This window comes from Peromyscus maniculatus, chromosome 18 (genome assembly GCF_049852395.1).
Source record: "Peromyscus maniculatus bairdii isolate BWxNUB_F1_BW_parent chromosome 18, HU_Pman_BW_mat_3.1, whole genome shotgun sequence".
NCBI lineage: Eukaryota > Metazoa > Chordata > Mammalia > Rodentia > Cricetidae > Peromyscus > Peromyscus maniculatus.
This window is the reverse complement of record NC_134869.1, coordinates 40,905,718-40,911,717: the sequence shown is the minus strand read 5'-3', so window position 1 is coordinate 40,911,717 and position 6,000 is coordinate 40,905,718. Positions and strand designations below refer to the sequence as shown.

Here is a 6,000-nt window from a genome sequence, read left to right as displayed (position 1 = left end):
AATTGAGTTAGGAGGGCCTGGAAAGATGCCCAGCAGGTAAACGGGCCTGCCGAGAAGTCTGATAATAACCTGACTTCAGTTTCTGAGACCACATGGTGGAAGGAGAGAACTGATTCCCACAAGTTGATCTCTGGCTGTCAAATATGTATACATGCACACACCATATACATCATATACATAAATACACACATAAATATACAAACATACATATACTATATTTTAAATGGGCTTAGAGTTGCTTTATTTCACCTATAGAATATTTTGAACTTTGGTAATATGGTATTTAGTCTGATTTAATTAAACCAGAAGTTTCATTCTGTGGTTTAGAGTTACATATTCTTACAAGAATCCTTTGACTAACCATTAACAGAAACCATATGGAGACCATGTTCTTTTGTTAAATAGTCTTTTCTCATGCATTCTGTAAATGAATATATTTAATTATTACTTGAATGTTTTTCCTTTGGAGCATTGTTTCAGGTATTAAATCATAAGCCAGGCTAGTATTCTGTTGAACAATGACAAGTAGGCACAAAATAAATAATAGATTGTGGTGCTGTTATTGATAAATTTAAGAAGCCATAAAAATGTTATACAGAACAAACCAAGGAGAAGGAAATACCTACATCATCTCCATCACTGGGTGGCACAGTTGAAACAAGACTCCACAACATCCAATAGAAACATGATAGAAATTTATTTCTGACTCCATAGGCATAGAGATGTGAGACTGGGGAGGCCAAGTGAATAGCTTGTCTACTCCAGACTGCATCTAGCTTTAAAAATTTTATTCTCATGCTGTTATTTCTCCCCATTAAATTGCTTCAGTGAGACTGAACACTTCTATTATGGCCATCTTTATGACAGAGATGAACGACTCTTCCAACTTCATCAATCATCATTAAGATGATCAGAATGATTAGGGATGCTCACCTGTAACAGTGGCCACCCCTTTATGAGTCCTCCTTTGATTTTCTTTCCCCAGGTTGGCTTTCTAAATTCTAAAGAAAAGCTACCCTTAAATGATTTTAACACTAAATAATCTTTCTCTAGATTTTCAAAATCCAGAACATCTAGTGATCCTTAGACAATCAGTAATCAATCAATCAATCAATCAACAGTCAATCAATAATGTCCCATCTCCTTGCATACATTAACTGACATAAAACATGTAAATTGATATATAGGTTTGTGAATGTGTTCATTTGTCTGTGTGTTGTGTGTGTGCGTGTCTGTATCCAAATATGGGGGAGGGTATAGGCCAGAGGTGGACATCTGGTGTGATCCTCAGTCATTACTACCTTAGTTTTTGAGACAGAGTCAATTTGGCTGGATGGCCTGGCCAATAAGCTCCGAAGATCCACCTGTCTTTGTTCCTTCACTTCTGATGCATAAGCCTCAACCTCATCAACACTGCCCTGGCATTTGCTGCTGTTTGTGTCAGCGTAAGTCTATCAATTTTTTGCTTTTGCATTTTAATCCTAGAGGAAAGAATTGGCAGGTTTTAACCTCGTGTATGGAGTTCTATCAGTTGAAGAGTGAGGAAAGCTGGCAATTTGCCGAATGTCTCACAGATGATAAAGAATTTCAAATATTCAATAGCACTGTGACATAGACATAGTCTCACTCTACAGATAGGAAGAATGGATTGCTGAGCTGCTAACCCAGACTATGTGTACACACACACACACACACACACACACACACAGAGAGAGAGAGAGAGAGAGAGAGAGAGAGAGAGAGAGAGAGAGAGAGAAGTCAATCTGTGTGTCCAAATCCATTTCTCCTTCCAAATTCCTCCTTTTGTGAATCATTTAAGAAAAAAACAACTTTCCACTCTGATGGACACAATTAAAATTAGTGAAATCCAAGTATTTTTCTCATCTGTTATACTTCCATTCCATTAAAAAGCAAACCTGAAGTTGGAAGAATTAAACATTCATATTCTTAACTCAAAATTAATATGTACTCCATGTGTATTATGTGCTACACATTGTTAGGAAACAGTCAAATTATTGAGAGCAATTTATGGGCTGGAAACACTAACAGAAAGTATTATTTTGAGAGAAAACTCAGAAAATTATTCAGAACCTATTGATCTACAGATTATATAAGTTCAAGACTCAAAATCAAAGCTTAAAAATGTGGGCTAGGGTTTTATTTCAATGACAGAGTGCTTGAGCGCTTGCCTAGAATGTGTGAGGCCTTTAGTTTGATCCTCAGTACCACAAAATTAATTAACTAAAAATAAAGACTGAAAATGCATAGTTAAAAGGAGTCCTCCCTATCATCCATATCTACTTCTCTTAAAATATTTTAATCACATTGTATTTTATTTTGGTGGGGTGGGCGGTCAGAGGATAATTCGAGGGAGTTGGTGTTCTCTCCTTCTACCAAGCAGGCCCTAGAGTTCAAACTCAGTTGTCAGTCACTGGACAGCAGAGCATTTACTCCCAGAGATATCTGTCTGATCCCTGTCATCTGCCTCTGTACCCTCCTCTTCAAGACAGAGAAACTAGAAGAGTTACCTAACTTGTCAAGTGGTTTTTTACATATTAGTGCCTAAAAAAATAGTTCTCATAATTGTTTGAGGACAATTCTGAGACTTTTTTCCCCCAAGAGAAATGGTTTATCAAATAAACACTGGGGGAAAAAAAAAGAAAAGAAAAAGTCTAAGATGTTCATGTAGGCAGAGATTATCTTAAGGCCATTTCATTGTACCCCTCCTGGTTTCTCCTTTAAATAGTTGACTCTTTTGCGTGTGGTCAAGCAATGTAAGAGTAGGGTCTGTTTCTGAGGAAGCACCCCTTCCCCCCACTTTGGGTTCTAATAAAAGGATTTAGAAATGGACTTGGAAGGAAGGGCAAGTAGAGCTTGGGAGACAAACCACCAGGCTGGCATGCTGTACATCTTGGCAACTGCAGAAATGAGAGAGATGAAGCCAAGGCAGAGAGCAAGCAGCCCTGTGGTGCCAGGGGCAAGGAGCGTCAGAGAAAGAGCGAGAAATTCCAGTGCATTGGGGAAAGTGTGCTCCAGCTCTTGGCCAGCATCTGAAAGGAAAACATAGGAAGAAAATGATAAAAATTACACTTTTTTTTGTGAGGGTGGGCTTGGCAGTGCCACTGTGAAGGGAGCTCTGTGAGGCTGCACCGAGGGAAGGGCTCGGAGGAGGATAAGAAAACTATTTCTTTAAGGGGGTAATTATTCCGCCCATCTCCTTAGCACTTAGTCCTTAGGTGAATCAGGTTTCAGGTGACTGACAGGCCCAGCTGCATTAACTCTTAAGGGGGGAGACAGTAGTAAGTAAGGTTCTAATCTTTGGAAAAGATCAGAATGTCTTGTCTCCACCCCAGGGAAGAGGTGGAGGAAACCCCGCAACACACACACACACACACACACACACACACACACACACACACACACACACTTTTTTCCCCCTTAAACCAAAAGACCTGAAGAGGGGCAGTTGTGATGTTTTATCTTTCTAGTGTCACCAAGGAAATGGGAGATAGGGTCCAAAGCCCATCATGTGGAGGTGGGTGGTGGATGTCCACCCTCAATGGCTCCCAGCCCTGCTAAACCCTGGTTGCAATCCTAGACAGCAGCAGCAACAACAACCACAACAACAAACTTTTTACTCAGTCTTGAAAATCATTGCATATTATGCTGATATTATTGCCATTTTTGTGAATGGAAGACCGGAGCCGGAGGCAAAGGGCCTTGGTGTCAGGGTGCAGGGCCTTATTCTCTCGTTCCAACTCTTTTACTTCAGCTATGAGTTTGCCTTCCTTGCATTTTGTTTTGTTTGTTGTTTTTGACACACAATCATTATACATATTTATGGGGTACACTGTAGTGTTTTGATACATGAATATACCGTGTGATTATTAAATGAGGGTGATAAATTGAAACCTAGACATCCAACAAGCCAACAATGGTTTGACTGGATTATAATGAACAAACATAATAAAAACCAAATACCCTATTTTTTCAATAACATGGCAATACCTTGGTCCCTCTTCCCCACCCACTCCCTATCTTGACATTGCAGAAAGAAAACTAATGGGTTTATATGTAATAGGCATCAATAATAAAAGACGTGTGATGTTTCACACTGACCAAGGCTAAGTAAAATATTTACATGTCAATGTAGTTTTTTTTTTTTATAAAATTAAAAGATACTATTAGGTTGATATAGCCCCCAGTAAAGTTCAAGTTACTGCTTAGAGTTGTTATGGGGGACACCTTGAGCTGGGAATTTTTAAAGGTGACATTTCCATAGAGAACGGACACAACAGAAAGTATCTCTATTCAGTGAACTTTATCCTATGCAGGAGTAATAGGATGTGGAATTGTGAAATGGGCCTGGAAAGTGAAAACTGCGCTGTTGATCCATTGTGTTCCAATCAAAGTGACTTCATGGCTCAAAACAATCTCAATCAGCTGTCATGAAGTACTTTTCCTTTTTTTATAACCAGATTTGCTCTATTGTACAGACTGGCCGGGGGTTCCTGGGTGCAAGATTCTCTTGTCTTGACTCTCTAAGCAGCTGTGTCTATAACACAGTTCACTGTGTCCATCTATCCCGAACTTCCAAGGTAGAAGAATCCATTGATAAATGTTGCTTGTCTGTTAATCCTATCAGTCAAGAATAAGACCACTACCACAATTAAAAGCCTATTTTGAAGCAAGCTTTAATTAAATACTGGCCAGGTAGATGGGCTTTAGCCAGGTCCAACTCTGGGTTTCCAGAAGAGCATGGCCCCAAATCAAGTTTTACAGGAGATTAAGAAGGAAAACCCATAATTCACTGCATTTCCCATCAGGTCCAATCAGGGGCAAGCAGACATCATTGTTTCCTGCCTGTGAATCTCCTACCCACATGTGATTAAGCACATCTGGTACAGATGGGTCAAACAAACTTGTTTAGGGGAGTGAAAACATGTGGCTTGTTAACGCCCATAAGCAATAGCTCCAGCATTTCAGGAACTGTCTGTCCTTGGGCAAGGGGCTTGCAGAGTAGAGGCATCTTTGTTTCATAGATCTCCTAGGCATAGTAATCAAAACTTAAAATGTAACTTTGGCTTTCACATCATGAGTAGAAATCTATATTTTTTTTTAAAAAAATCAGAATAGTATCAAGCACAGAGCTACAGTACACATGTTAGACTTGGATATCCACTCACCTGCAACAGCATATATCAAAAGCAAATGAACATATGTGGAGTACTGGCCTGCTCAACTGTTGTTTTTCAAACGTAGCTCAAAATCCCTTGTAGCATGCATCTATAGGAGGATAAAAAGAACCACAGGAGGAAATCAGAGACAGAAAGATTTATGAAGATGTCAACTCCACTCAACTATGACAGTTGGCTTGAACTGTGTCTATTCTGGGTGTTAAGGGATTGGTTATAAACAGTGATTAGGCCCATCGATTCAAAAAGTTCTAAAGAAAATCTCCTCTGTGAAGATGAAATGAACAGGTATAATCATACATAAAAGACTATAAACAAGTAGTAGGAATAACTATTTAGAGCAAATAACAAATAAATAGCAATCCTGGCACCAGTGGAAGATAAAAGAAAGTGATGGGGAATGACCTTCTATCCCTCTTAAGGTATAATTTTCAAGTTAGAACAGACTCTAAGGTGAATATAAATCTAACCTATGTGCAGGATTTTCTCTAACCAAGGAGAAAACGGTAGCAAGTCATGGCAGATACAGAGAGCAGCGGAAAAAGCCAGGAGCAACGTGAGGCTGAGATGACTCCGCTAATGACAGAGAGGCCAGCCTGGGCAGCCTCCCTTCTGAGAAGCCACCACCATCTTTGGAACAAAGCCTTGATGACTGACTTACCCATCTGGGTCTTTAATTGTAGTTGAAAACTGAGTGCCTCCCCCACACAATACTTGGGTGGCCTTTACTGTGGCTTTGTATGAAAAGCCCTGATGCTTCCCTTTGTGTGCTTTTGTTCGGGGGCCTTCTTTGCGTAACTTTTTT

At 39.7% G+C, this 6,000-nt stretch overlaps 1 long non-coding RNA gene across 1 annotated transcript in view; it reads right to left on the bottom strand.

Annotated features, from left to right (window-relative positions):
• Positions 1-221: 221 nt before the first annotated feature.
• Positions 222-6,000, bottom strand: part of LOC143269164 (uncharacterized) — a 37,652-nt gene continuing 31,873 nt past the window's right edge. Inside the window, exons 2-3 of the long non-coding RNA XR_013045560.1 lie at positions 5,187-5,286; positions 222-3,050 (exon numbers count right to left, since the gene is read on the bottom strand). This is a non-coding gene — a long non-coding RNA (uncharacterized LOC143269164). The remainder of the gene's footprint in view (positions 3,051-5,186; positions 5,287-6,000) is intronic.